Here is a 16,703-nt window from a genome sequence, read left to right on the forward strand (position 1 = left end):
TATTTATCAGTTATATAAGCAATATATTTTAAAAATCTTATTGAATTGACATTCAATAGATTATTAAATCAGATTGATTATTACACCGCACAAATTGGTAAAAGTGATAACGTATTCAATATCCGGCTATGCTATAAGAAAACCCACTTACTTTGATTGCGAGCATGGCGAAAATGAACGTATACAATTCGCAATTTTTTCCACGACTGCATCTTCAGACGCCAATAGTTCAGTGGATTGCTAGCAATAAATTATATAGTTACGAGGGCTGACTGATATGTTGTGAGCCTCATATTGAAGGATTTGAGTTTTGCCGGACATATTGTATAATTTTTCAACATAATCCCCTTCAGTATCTATACACTTTTGCCAGCGGTGTTTAAGGGCCTCAATACCACTTTTATAGACCTCCTTTTCTTGGCTGTTCAGAAAGCCATCCACTGCATGTATGACGACATCATCGGACTAAAAGTGGTGCCTGAATAGCTTTTTCAGTTGACATAGAATAAACGTATGTATCACACAACTTGCCCCTTATACCATTGAAAAACGGCTATGTATTTTACCATTGAAAAACGGCTATGTATTTTACCATTGAAAAACGGCTATGTAAAAGATATTGTAAGACGGGTGCATGCGCATCAACGCCATTGTGACGTTACAGTTACTTATGACGTCACAACATATATACCGCAGATTGCCAATGCCGATTATCGGACGTATGCGTTTTGTGATAAACAGCATCTTACACTAGAGGCTATGTCATGTGGAATTTATTAACCTCACTTTATACGTATACCTTATTAACACAAGCAAATGAAGAAATGAATGAAAATGAGATTGTAAAATATATATATATATGTATATACATACAAAAGTCTTTGATAATTCTACTTTTATTGTGCTCTAATTTGTTTAAGTACTAAGGAGGTATAAATTTATGACGTCATACATATTTCTAATGAGGAAGATAAAATGTACACTATTCATCTGCAATGTGATTTAAAAAAAAAAGTCAAAAAGGAAAAAAAAACAATAGAACAAAGTATTGGTATGCTCATTTCATTTTTCAGGAATATCAACAGGGGTATACGAAATGACTGTATAATGTAATACGATGATAGCTACGTGTAACATTGTATCAATGCTCTGTTTTCAGTTCTGATGGTTATTATTTTGTCAGATATAATATGTTAAGCTGACAAATCCCGTTACACCTTAGTCAAGCCCTTCACATAAAGCACTTGTATCAAACGGATCACAAGGCCCGAGTAGGAAACGAAGCGGCGGACACAGAGGGGCTCAACACTAAAACAGCTAGCTATTATCGTACAAGTCAACTTCTCGGAGTTTGAGATTATAACATCAGAAAACAAACCTGGGATAAAAGATAAAACGGATTTTCAATGAACGGTTTAAGCTGGACTTACAAGAAGTGTTCACAAAATGAGAAATCTGAACACAGAAAACTCAAGTTTTCTAAGTACAGCATGTCACTCGACATTACAGTGTTTGGACTTTAATCCGATTCACGTCAGTAATACACGTGTAAAACTAACATAAGATAATGAGAGCTATTTACGGACTCTTAAAAAGGATGACTTTATCAAGACTTCGTTCTTATATTTACATTATTGATAAACATCAACATTTCTTAATAAAGAACTCCGACAAAGAGTCATTATGATCGATTGAAAACAATAAATTGACGTGGTATATTTCTGTACAATACTAAAAGTACTTTACGTTATTCCCAGTATCCTTAATTTCAGCTTTTAATTGCAACATTTACTTTAAGTGGCTACATAATTCATCATTTGCATCTTTACTTTGTATGTATTTTGGTCCATAAGCGACCATTTTTATGATATTAATTGTTTTTATTTTTTGGTGGCAATTCTTATATCACTGGTGTCATTTTATTATATTATAGCGGTGAATACCCGATATTATAGCGGTGAATACCCTATATTATAGCGGTGAATACCCTATATCATAGCGGTGAATACACTATATTACAGCAGTGAATACCCGATATTATAGCGGTGAATACCCGATATTATAGCGGTGAATACCCTATATTATAGCGGTGAATACCCTATATTATAGCAGTGTATACACTATATTATAGTGGTGAATACCCTATATTATAGCGGTGAATACACTGTATTACAGCGGTGAATACCCTATATTATAACGTTAAATACCCTATATTATAGCGGTGAATACCCTATATTATAGCAGTGTATACACTATATTATAGTGGTGAATACACTATATTATAGTGGTGAATACCCTATATTATAGCGGTGAATACCCTATATTATAACGGTGAATACCCTATATTATAGCGGTGAATACACTATATTATAACGTTGAATACACTATATTAAAGTGGTGAATACCCTATATTATAGCAGTGTATACACTATATTATAGTGGTGAATACCCTATATTATAGCGGTGAATACACTGTATTATAGCGGTGAATACCCTATATTATAGCGGTGAATTTCCATATATTATGGCGGTGAATACCCTATATTATAGCGGTGAATACCCTTTATTATAGCGGTGAATACACTATATTATATAGGTGAATACACCATATTATAGCGGTGAATACCCTATATTATAACGGTGAATACCCTATATTATAGCGGTGAATACACTATATTATAACGTTGAATACCCTATATGATAGCGGTGAATACACTATATTATAGCGGTGAATACACTATATTATAGCGGTGAATACACTATATCATAGTGGTGAATACTCTACATTATAGCGGTGAATACACTATATTATAGCGGTGAATGCACTTTATTATAGCCGTGAATACCCTATATTATAGCGGTGAATACACTATATCATAGTGGTGAATACTCTATATTACAGCGGTGAATACCCTATATTACAGCGGTGAATACCCTATATTATAACGGTGAATACACTATATTGTAGCGGTGAATACCCTATATTACAGCGGTGAATACCCTATATTATAACGGTGAATACACTATATTGTAGCGGTGAATACCCTATATTACAGCGGTGAATACCCTATATTATAACGGTGAATACCCTATATTACAGCGGTGAATACCCTATATTATAGCGGTGAATACCCTATATTATAGCGGTGAATACCCTATATTATAGCGGTGAATACCCTATATTATAACGGTGAATACCCTATATTGTAACGGTGAATACCCTATATTATAGCGGTGAATACCCTATATTATAGCGGTGAATACACTATATCATAGTGGTGAATACTCTATATTACAGCGGTGAATACCCTATGTTACAGCGGTGAATACCCTATATTATAACGGTGAATACACTATATTGTAGCGGTGAATACCCTATATTACAGCGGTGAATACCCTATATTATAACGGTGAATACCCTATATTACAGCGGTGAATACCCTATATTATAGCGGTGAATACCCTATATTATAGTGGTGAATACCCTATATTATAGTGGTGAATACCCTATATTATAACGGTGAATACCCTATATTGTAACGGTGAATACCCTATATTATAGCGGTGAATACCCTATATTATAGCGGTGAATACCCTATATTATAACGTTGAATACCATATGTGATAGCGGTGAATACACTATATTATAGCGGTGAATACCCTATATTATAGCGGTGAATACCCTATATTATAACGGTGAATACCCTATATTATAGCGGTGAATACCCTATATTATAGCGGTGAATACCCTATATTGTAACGGTGAATACACTATATTATAGCGGTGAATACACTATATTATAGCGGTGAATACACTATATTATAGCGGTGAATACACTATATCATAGTGGTGAATACTCTACATTATAGCGGTGAATACCCTATATTATAGCGGTGAATACACTATATCATAGTGGTGAATACTCTATATTACAGCGGTGAATACCCTATATTACAGCGGTGAATACCCTATATTATAACGGTGAATACACTATATTGTAGCGGTGAATACCCTATATTACAGCGGTGAATACCCTATATTATAACGGTGAATACACTATATTGTAGCGGTGAATACCCTATATTACAGCGGTGAATACCCTATATTATAACGGTGAATACCCTATATTACAGCGGTGAATACCCTATATTATAACGGTGAATACACTATATTGTAGCGGTGAATACCCTATATTACAGCGGTGAATACCCTATATTATAACGGTGAATACACTATATTGTAGCGGTGAATACCCTATATTACAGCGGTGAATACCCTATATTATAACGGTGAATACCCTATATTACAGCGGTGAATACCCTATATTATAGCGGTGAATACCCTATATTATAGTGGTGAATACCCTATATTATAGCGGTGAATACCCTATATTATAACGGTGAATACCCTATATTGTAACGGTGAATACCCTATATTATAGCGGTGAATACCCTATATTATAGCGGTGAATACACTATATCATAGTGGTGAATACTCTATATTACAGCGGTGAATACCCTATATTACAGCGGTGAATACCCTATATTATAACGGTGAATACACTATATTGTAGCGGTGAATACCCTATATTACAGCGGTGAATACCCTATATTATAACGGTGAATACCCTATATTACAGCGGTGAATACCCTATATTATAGCGGTGAATACCCTATATTATAGTGGTGAGTACCCTATATTATAGTGGTGAATACCCTATATTATAACGGTGAATACCCTATATTGTAACGGTGAATACCCTATATTATAGCGGTGAATACCCTATATTATAGCGGTGAATACCCTATATTATAACGTTGAATACCATATGTGATAGCGGTGAATACACTATATTATAGCGGTGAATACCCTATATTATAGCGGTGAATACCCTATATTATAACGGTGAATACCCTATATTATAGCGGTGAATACCCTATATTATAGCGGTGAATACCCTATATTATAACGGTGAATACACTATATTATAGCGGTGAATACACTATATTATAGCGGTGAATACACTATATTATAGCGGTGAATACACTATATCATAGTGGTGAATACTCTACATTATAGCGGTGAATACACTATATTATAGCGGTGAATGCACTTTATTATAGCCGTGAATACCCTATATTATAGCGGTGAATACACTATATCATAGTGGTGAATACTCTATATTACAGCGGTGAATACCCTATATTACAGCGGTGAATACCCTATATTATAACGGTGAATACACTATATTGTAGCGGTGAATACCCTATATTACAGCGGTGAATACCCTATATTATAACGGTGAATACACTATATTGTAGCGGTGAATACCCTATATTATAGCGGTGAAAACCCTATATTATAACGGTGAATACCCTATATTACAGCGGTGAATACCCTATATTATAGCGGTGAATACCCTATATTATAGTGGTGAATACCCTATATTATAGCGGTGAATACCCTATATTATAACGGTGAATACCCTATATTGTAACGGTGAATACCCTATATTATAGCGGTGAATACCCTATATTATAGCGGTGAATACACTATATCATAGTGGTGAATACTCTATATTACAGCGGTGAATACCCTTTATTACAGCGGTGAATACCCTATATTATAACGGTGAATACACTATATTGTAGCGGTGAATACCCTATATTACAGCGGTGAATACCCTATATTATAACGGTGAATACACTATATTGTAGCGGTGAATACCCTATATTACAGCGGTGAATACCCTATATTATAACGGTGAATACCCTATATTACAGCGGTGAATACCCTATATTATAGCGGTGAATACCCTATATTATAGTGGTGTATACACTATATTATAGTGGTGAATACCCTATATTATAGCGGTGAATACACTGTATTATAGCGGTGAATACCCTATATTATAGTGGTGAATACCCTATATTATAGCGGTGAATACCCTATATTATAGCAGTGTATACACTATATTATAGTGGTGAATACACTATATTATAGTGGTGAATACCCTATATTATAGCGGTGAATACCCTATATTATAACGGTGAATACCCTATATTATAGCGGTGAATACACTATATTATAACGTTGAATACACTATATTAAAGTGGTGAATACCCTATATTATAGCAGTGTATACACTATATTATAGTGGTGAATACCCTATATTATAGCGGTGAATACACTGTATTATAGCGGTGAATTTCCATATATTATGGCGGTGAATACCCTATATTATAGCGGTGAATACCCTTTATTATAGCGGTGAATACACTATATTATATAGGTGAATACACCATATTATAGCGGTGAATACCCTATATTATAACGGTGAATACCCTATATTACAGCGGTGAATACCCTATATTATAGCGGTGAATACCCTATATTATAGTGGTGTATACACTATATTATAGTGGTGAATACCCTATATTATAGCGGTGAATACACTGTATTATAGCGGTGAATACCCTATATTATAGTGGTGAATACCCTATATTATAGCGGTGAATACCCTATATTATAGCAGTGTATACACTATATTATAGTGGTGAATACACTATATTATAGTGGTGAATACCCTATATTATAGCGGTGAATACCCTATATTATAACGGTGAATACCCTATATTATAGCGGTGAATACACTATATTATAACGTTGAATACACTATATTAAAGTGGTGAATACCCTATATTATAGCAGTGTATACACTATATTATAGTGGTGAATACCCTATATTATAGCGGTGAATACACTGTATTATAGCGGTGAATTTCCATATATTATGGCGGTGAATACCCTATATTATAGCGGTGAATACCCTTTATTATAGCGGTGAATACACTATATTATATAGGTGAATACACCATATTATAGCGGTGAATACCCTATATTATAACGGTGAATACCCTATATTATAGCGGTGAATACACTATATTATAACGTTGAATACCCTATATGATAGCGGTGAATACACTATATTATAGCGGTGAATACACTATATTATAGCGGTGAATACACTATATTATAGCGGTGAATACACTATATCATAGTGGTGAATACTCTACATTATAGCGGTGAATACACTATATTATAGCGGTGAATGCACTTTATTATAGCCGTGAATACCCTATATTATAGCGGTGAATACACTATATCATAGTGGTGAATACTCTATATTACAGCGGTGAATACCCTATATTACAGCGGTGAATACCCTATATTATACAGTGAATACACTATATTGTAGCGGTGAATACCCTATATTACAGCGGTGAATACCCTATATTATAACGGTGAATACACTATATTGTAGCGGTGAATACCCTATATTACAGCGGTGAATACCCTATTAAGGGAATTTTGTATACCCTATAATTATAGGGAAAAAAAAAAGGGTTGAATACTCTATTTTCCGGGGGAAAAAAATTAAAAAGGGAAAACCCCCAATTACGGGTTTTCCCCCTTTTTGGGAAAACCCCACTTTAGGGGTCCTTAGGGAGCGGTGTCCCAAAACAGGGGAAAACCCTTTTTATAAGGGGAACCCAAAAAAGGGTAAAATTTATTTAAGGGGAAACCCATTTTGGGGTCCCTTTTAAAGGGAACCCCCTTTTTTAACGGGGGAAAAACCCCTAAAGAAACCCTTTTAAAAAGGGGAAACCCCTTTTTCGGTGAATCCCTAATTTAAAGGGGAAATACTTAATTCGCTGATACCCTTTTTTTAACGGGGTCCCTTTTTTTGGGTTATTTTGGGGGTCCCTAAACAGCTTTAATACCCATTTGGGAAACCCCAGACGGGAAAACCCCTTTTCACGGGGGAAATTAATTTTGGGGGTACCCTTAAACAAACGGTAAACCCAAAATTTAAAATTGGAAACCCCCGTGGTAAAATTATAGGTGAAACCCCAATTTTGGGGGTACCCAAAATTTTTTGGTGATACCAAATTTTGGGGGGGGTTTTTTTGCGTGAAACCCATTTTAAATTGACCTTTTGGGGGAAAGGGGGGTAAACCCAAAAATAACGTGAAAACCCTATTTACGGGGAAAACACTTATTGGGTGAAAACCCAATTTTGGGGAAAACCCCATTTAAACCCGGGAATCCCCTTTTTAAGGGGGGAAAACCCATATTATAGGGAAAAACCCTTTTTATAAAGGGAAAACCTAATTTAACGGGAACCCTTTTTAAAATAAACCCCCATATTTACGGGGGAATACCCTATATTAAGCGGGAATACCCTATATTTGCGGTGAATCCCTATTTAGGGGGGAAACCCATTTTAGCGGGGAATACCCATATTTCGGTAATACCCATTTTTAAAAAGGGGGAATACCATATTATGGGGAAATTTTTTTTATATCCCTTAAAATTTTTTGGAAAACCCTAATTTTTTGGGTGAATACCCTATATTAAGGGGAAAAAAACCCCATTTAAAAGGGTACCTATATTTTAGGGGGAATCCCCATATTTAAAAATTATTTAAAGTGAATACCTATAAAAAATAAAAAAAATATAATTTAAAAATCCCTTTCCTTTAATACCCTTTAAAAATTTTTTATTTTAAAAAAATACCCAAAAAGGTATACCCTATTTTGGGAAACCCTTAAAAAAATTTTTAAAAATAAAATTTAAAACGGGGAATACCCTATATTAGGGGAAATTTTATTTTTAAAAATTATGGGGGAATACCCATATTATCTGAATCCCCCAATTTGCGTGATACCCAAAAAAGCGGGGAAACCTAATTTTACGGTAAACCCTTTTTTTGGGGTTAATTTTTAATTTTTAAAAAATCCCTTTTTTTAAAAAACCCAATTTTTTCTAAAAATTTTTTAAAAAGGTAAAAAACCCAAATTTTGCGTGAATACCTATTTTAGCGGTGAATACCCTAATTATGGGGAATACCAATTTATGGGGAATACCCTTTTTGCGGGGAAACCTATATTTCGGGCCCCTTTTTTATAGCCGTGAAAACCCTTTTTTAGCGGTGAATCCCTATATTGGGTGAAATTTTTTTAACGGTAAAACCCATATAGCGGTAAAACCCCATATTTAACGGTAATAAATAGGTAACCCAAAAAGCGGTAAACCCTATTTTTTTAAAGGTTAAAAACCTTTTTTTAAACCCCATATTTGGGTAAACCCTATTTGGGTGAAACCCTATATTTAGCGGTGAATCCCTTTTTTAAACTGAATACCCATTTAAATTTAACCCTATAAAAAATTTTTTTATAATTTAACGGAAAACCCTTATTTTGGGAAAACCCTTTTATAACGTTTAAAACCCCCATATTTGGGGAAACCCATATTAAGCGGGGAAAAACCCAATTTGGAAACCCCTTTTTTTTAAAGGGATACCCTTAAAATTTAAAGGGGGAATACCTTATTAAGCGGTGAATACCCTTTTAAACGGTGAAACCCTATATTATAAGGGGGGGAAACCCCCTATTTTGGGGGTTTTATAAAAGGTAAATTTTTTAAAATCCCCCCCTTTTAATACTATATTTAGCGGTGAAACCTAATTATAGCGGTGAAACCTATATTAAAGGGGTTTTAATTAAGGGGGTTTTTTAAGGGGGAAAAAAATTATATTTAACCTTAAAAAATTTTAAACCCAATTTTTTAAAAAAATTTTTTAAACCAATTTCCCAAAAACTAATAACTTAATCCCCCCCTTTTTAAATTGGGGAAACCCTAATTTTTAGGGTGAATACCCATATTATAAAGGTGAATCCTATATTGTAGCGGTGAATACCCTATATTAAAGGGTGAATAATTTTTAACGGGAATAAATTTAAAACGGGGAAAATTTTTTTAAAGGGGAACCCTTTATAGTGGGGAAAACCCTAATTAAGCGGGGAATACCCTAATTAAACGGTGATCCCTATTTGAACGGAATACCCTATATTTGGGGTGAATACCCTATATTTTTAATATATTTGTGGTAAAACCTAATTTAACTGAATACCCTTTTAAATTTAAACCCTTAAATTTTTTAAGGTGAATACCAAATTTTGGGGGATACCCTATTAAGCGGTGTACCCTATATTATAACGGGAATACCCCATATTAACGGTTACCCTTTTATAGCGGTGAAACCCCATATTATAGGGTAATACCCAAAATAGGGGGAAAACCCTATATTAAAGGGGGGAAAACCCATTTTAAAGGTGATACCCTATTTTAACGGTGAAACCCTATATTTAGCGTAATACCCTATATTAAAACGTTTACCTATTTATACGGTGATACCCCATTTAAGGGGAATCCCTAATTTTTTGCGGGGAATCCCTTTTTTAGGGTGAATCCTATATTTAGGTAAACCCTATATTATACGGGGATACCTATATTTAACGTAAAAACCCATATTTGCGGTGAATACCCTTAAATTTAGGGAATACCCTATTTATCCCCTGAATACCTATTTTATAGCGGGAAACCTAATTATGGGGGAATACCTATATTAACGGTGAAACCCCAAAAAGGGGAAAACCTTTTTTAGGGGGTGAAACCCCTTTTTGGGGAATCCTTTTTAAATTTTAATTTTTAAAAAATTTAAAATCAATTTTGGGGAAACCATATTAAGCGGGGAATACCCTATATAACGGGGAATACCCTATAATTTTTTTAATAAAAACTTTTCCCTTTTCAAACCCCCTATTATAACGGTGAATCCCTTTTTAATGAAAACCCATATTATACGGAAAACCCTTATATAGTGGGAATACCCCCCCTTTTTTAAAAAAAGGTGAAAACCCTTTTATAACGGGGAAAACCCTATTTTAACGGTGAATACCCTAAAATTTTAAAGGGGGAATACCCCCAATTATACTGAATACCTTAAAAGGGTGAATACCCTTTAAAGGGTGAAAACCCTTTTAAGTGAATCCCCTTTTTTAAAAATTTTTTTTTTATTAACGGTGAATACCCCTTTTTTTTAAAAAAAATTTTTCGGTGAATACCTTTTTTTAAGGGTAACCCTTATTTACGGGAAAACCCTTATTACCGGTAAAACCCTTTTAAACGGTAAACCCTTTTTTTTAAAACCCTAATCAATTTTAATTTTTTTTTTTAAAAAAAAATTTTAAAAAAAACCCCTTTAAAAAAAATTTTTTTTAAATTTTTCCCTAAACCCTTAATTTTAAAAAAAATGAATACACTTATTTAGGGTGAAACCTATATTGGGGGGAAAACCCTATTTTAAAGGAAACCCTATTTAAACCCCTGAATACCCTAATTTGGGTTACCCCTATTTAAGGGGAAACCCAAAATTTTTTTAAAAAAAATAATTTAACCCCCTGAAAAAAAAATTTTTTTACCCAATTTTTTTAAAAAAAACTTTAAACCCTTTTTAAGGGGGAAACCCTTTAAAACTAATAATTTTAAAATTTTTTGCGGGGAATACCCTTATTATAGCGGGAATACCCTATTTAGGGCCCCCCAAATTTTCGTGAATACCCTATTTAAACGGGGAATACCCCATATTTAGCGGTGAATACCCTATTATAGGGGGGAAAAACCCATATTATAGGTGAAAACCTATTTTAACGTTAAAACCCTATATTTTTGGGGAAAAACCCCATATTTCGGGGAAAACCTTTTAAAAAAATAAACCCCCATATTATACGGTGAAAAATTTTTAAAAATTTGTTAAACCTTAAAAAACTAAAAATTTTTTTAAAGGGGAAAAATTTTTTTTAAACCCATATTTAGCGGGGAATACACTATACATAGTGGTAAAAACTCTATATTAAAAGGGGAATCCCTATAAAAACGGTAAACCCAAATTTTAAAAAGGGGAATACCCCATATTCAGCGGGAATACCCCAATTATAGTTTGGGAAAACCCCTTTTAAAGCGGGAAAATTTTTATAACGGTAATACCCTATATTAAACGGTGAAACCCCATATTTACGGAATACCTATATTAAAGCGTTTACCTATATTAAAAACAATATAATTTTTTCTTTTAAAAATCCCTTTTTTAAAAATTATTTAGCGGGGAAAACCCTTTTTTTTGGTGAATACCCCCCTATTAAAGGGGAATACCCTATATTAAAAACGTTTAATCCCCCCATTAGGGGGGAAACCTATTTTAGGTGAAAACCATTTTAAACGGTGAATACCCTATTTAAGGGGAATACCCATTTATAGGGGAAACTATATTTAGCGGTAAAACCATAATTTTGGTGAATACCCTAATTTTAAAATACCCCATTTATGGGTAATACCCTATTTTGCGGTGAATACCTATATTAAGTGAATACCCTATATTTTAAAAAGTTAATACCAATTATACGGGGAAACCCTAAATTTTACGGTGTACCCCATATTATGGGTGAAACCCCATATTATTTTAATAATAGCGGTGAATACCCCATATTATGGGATACCCCATATTTTAACGGTAATCCCTTATTTGGAAACCCTATTTAAGCGGTGAACCCTATATAAAGCGGTGATACCCTTTTTAAAGGTGAAACCCCCATTTAAGGGGAAACCCTTAAATTTGGGGAAAACCCAAAAAGCGTGAATACCCTTATTAAACGGTGAATACCCTTTTAAAGCGGATCCTAATTATAGCGGTGAATCCCTTATTTTGGGGAATACCAAAATTTTTTTTTTACCATTTTTATAGCGGGAATACCCCATATTAATAACCCTATATTATACGTGAAAACCCAAAATTTTTGCGGTGAAAACCCTTTATAACGGTGAATACCTATATTATAACGTTTTAAACCCTTTTAAACGGGAAACCTTTTTAAAATATTTTAAAAATAATATTGGGGGGAAAATTTTTTGGGGGGTTTTTTTTAAAAAAAAACCCCAAAAAATACCAATAAATAGGTGAAAACCCTATTTATAGCGGGAAAACCTATTATAGGGTGATCCTATATTTTTCGGGGAATACCCTATTAACGGGGAATACCCCATTTTAGGGGGAAAACCCTATTTTAAATGGAACCCTTTTTATAGCGGTAAAACCCATATTATAGGAAACCCTATTTAAGGGGTACCCTATATTTAGCGTGAATACCCTAATTTAACGGTGAATACCTAATTTTAAGGTGAAACCCCCTTTTAAAACCTTTAAAATAATTAAAGGGTGAAAACCCCATATTAAACGGGGAAAAAATATTTTGGGGTGAATACCCTATATTAAACGGGAAACCCATTTATACGGGGAATAACCCCATTTTTGGGGGAACCCTAATTTTAACGGTGAATCCCTATATTAAGGGAAAACCCTATTGCGGTAATACCCCATATTTGGGGGAATACCCTTTTTAAGGGGGAAAACCCTATTTTTAAAAAGGTGAATACCCTTATTTAAGGGAATACCCCTTTTTGGGGAAACCCCTTTTTATACGGTGAATACCCTAATTTACGGGGAATACCCCATATTATAAAGTTTTAAAACCCCTTTTAGCGGGGAACCCTTTTTATCCCTGAATACCCCCTTTAAGCGGGAAACCTATATTATACGGTGAATACCTTTTTATGCGGGGAATACATATTTTGTAAACAAAAAAACGGTGAATCACTATATTATAGGGTAATCCTATTTAAAAAAAGTGAAACCCTTTATTTAGCGGTGAATCACATAATAGGGAAACCTTTTTAAGCGGTGAATACCCTATAAACGGGTGAAACCCCTATTAAAGGGGAATAAATTTTTTGCGGTGAATTTTTATAAATTAAAATATTAAAAAAAACCCTTTTTTCCCGGGGAAACCCCATTTACCCTAATACCCTATTTTTAAAAGGGAATACCCTATTTTAGCTAAAACCCATTTAAAAAACCCCATTATACGGTGAATACCCTATTTATAGCGGGGAATACCCTTTGCGGGGAATACCCAATTATAGGTAATACCCTATATTATGCGGTGAATACCTATATTATAGCGGGGAATACCCTTTTATAGCGGGGAAAACCTATTTAAGGGAAAACCCATATTACGGGAAACCCTATTATTTGGGTTTTATAATTTTTAATAATATATTGGGGAATTTAAATTTTAATTAAAAATAAATTTCCAAAATTCTTTATCCCTTTTAAAACAATAAAATTTTTTTCTTAAAAATTTTTTTTCCAATAAAAAATACTTTTAAAAATTTAAATTTTTTTAAAATTTTTAAATTTTAGGGGTGAATCACTTTTTATGCGGGGAAAACACTATATTTAACAAAAATAGCGGGGAATACCCCATATTATAGCGTGAATACCTTATTATAGGGGGGAATACCCTATTTATAGCGGTGAATACCCTAAATTTAACGTGAATACCCTATATTATACTTAATACCCCATATTTTTGCGGTAAAATTTTTTAAAAGGTGAAAACCTATATTAACGGGAAAAATTTTAAAAAAATAATAATTTTGGGTTTTAATTTAAAATCCCTAATTTAAAAATAAAAGGGTTAAATATATTTTCGGGTATTAAATTTGGGCCCCCCCTTTTAAGGGAAAACCCCTAATAACGGGTGTACCCTATATAAGCGGTGAAAACCCTATATTTTAAAAAAGGGGAATACCCTAATTAAAACCCAATAAATTTTTTCCCTTAAAAAATTTTTTTTCTAAAAATAAATTTAAATTTCCCTTTTTTCTATAAAATTTTTTTTAATTAAAGCGGTGAATACCTATATTTTGGGGGAAACCTTTTTTAGCGGGAAACCTTTTTTAAAACCCTATTTTAAATAAAAAATTTTTTAACCCAATTTTTAATACCCTTTTAAATTTAAAATAAAAAATTATACGGGAAAAAATATATTATAGCGGTAAAACAATTTTTTGGGGAAAAAAAATTTTTTTAACGGTAAAATTTTAAAAAAAACCCCCCTGAAACCCTATAACACGGGAATACCCAATTTTAGCGGTAATACCCCAAATTTTAGCGGGAACCTATTAAGGGGAACCCCCTATTTAGGGTGAACCCTATATTATAGCTGAATACCCTTTTTATAGGTGAATCCCTATTTTTAAGGGGGGGGAAAACCATATATTATAGGGGTGAAAACCCTATTTAAACGGGAATCCCATATTTAAAGGGGGAATACCCTTATTAGCGGTGAAAACCCTATATTATAAAAAGGGGAATCATAATTAAACGTTGAATACCCCATATGAAGGGGGAAAACACTATTTATCGGTGAATCCTAATTTTTAAAACCTAAAAACTAAAAAAATTTTTTTTAAAATTTTTAATTTTTTTATAACGGGGAATACAATTATAGCCGTGAATCCCCCATAAAGGGGGAATAAATTATATTTTGGGGGGGTCCCATTTTCAGCGGGGAATACCCTATATAACCCGGGGAATACCCTATATTTAAAGGTGAATACCCTATTTAAGGTGAAACCCTATATTAAGCGGTAATACCCTATTTTAGCGGTGAAACCCATTTATACGGTGAAACCCTATTTTCGTTTAAACCAAATTAAGCGGTGAATACCCTATTTTAGCGTGAATCCCTATATTTAGGGTGATCCCTATAAAAAACTAATTTTAAATAAAACCCAAACTTAAAAAACAAAAAATTGGGTAAACCCTTTTTTAAGCGGTGAAAACCTATATTATAGCGGGGAAACCATATTATAGCGGTTTATTTTTTTGAAAATTTTATTTAAAGGGGCCCTATTTAAGGGGAAACCTATATTTAAACGTGAATACCCTATTATACGGGGATACCCCCCATTAAGCGGTGAAAACCCTATTTTATAAAATTTTAAAAACTTTTTTCCCTAAAAATTTTTTAAAAAATGAAAACCCTAATTTGGGTGTGTATTTAAATTTTAACCCCCAAAAATTATAGCGGTAAACCTTTTTGGGGGAATTTCCCCCATATTTTTAAATGAATACCTATTTAAAAGGTAATACCCATATATACGGTGAAACCCATAAAAGGGGGGTACCCTATATTAAGCGGTAAAACCCTTTTAAACCCTTTTAACAATTTTAAAAAACAATACCCTTTTTAAAACCCTATCCAAAAAAACCCCCTTTTTAAGCGGTGAAACCCTTATTTAGCGGTGAATACCCTATATTTAACGGTGAAAACCCTATTAAAGGGAATCCCCTTTTTTTAAAAGGTAAAACCCCTATTTTACTTAACCCTTTCACTTTAAAAATTCCCGGGGGGAACCAAAAAAGGGGGGAAAAAAAAAAATTCCCTTAAGCAATTTGGAATTTTTTCAACCGCCCTTTTTTGGGTCCGCAAAAAGGAAAAAAAAAAACATTCCCTCAAACCCAAAAAATTTAAAAGGCCAAAACAAAAAATTTTTTCCAAAAAGTGTTCCCCCCTTTTATTATACAAGGCCCCGTCCCCAACCCAAGCAGGTGCGAGCCCAAATTTTTTAAGGTTTTGGGGCCCCCCCTTTTTTTTTAAATCAAAAGGGCCCCCCCCTAAAATCAATTGTGCACTTGCCCCCCCCCAAAAAGTGTTTCCCTTTCCTTTGTTGTTTTTTAATTTTTTTTAAAAATTTTGTTTATCTTTTGACATTAATAACTTAAATCAAAAAATTTGCCCAAAAACGGAAATACTGTGTTTTATATATCATTTTAACTTTTTAGTAAACAGGACTTTTTTTTTATTAAGCTACTTTTTTTAAATTCATTGAAAGACATTTTGAAGTTTTCTAATTACGAAGCAAATTTTTTTTTATTTAAAACCCCATTTTATCA

The sequence above is a fragment of the Pecten maximus genome, chromosome 9 (genome assembly GCF_902652985.1).
Source record: "Pecten maximus chromosome 9, xPecMax1.1, whole genome shotgun sequence".
Taxonomy (NCBI): domain Eukaryota; kingdom Metazoa; phylum Mollusca; class Bivalvia; order Pectinida; family Pectinidae; genus Pecten; species Pecten maximus.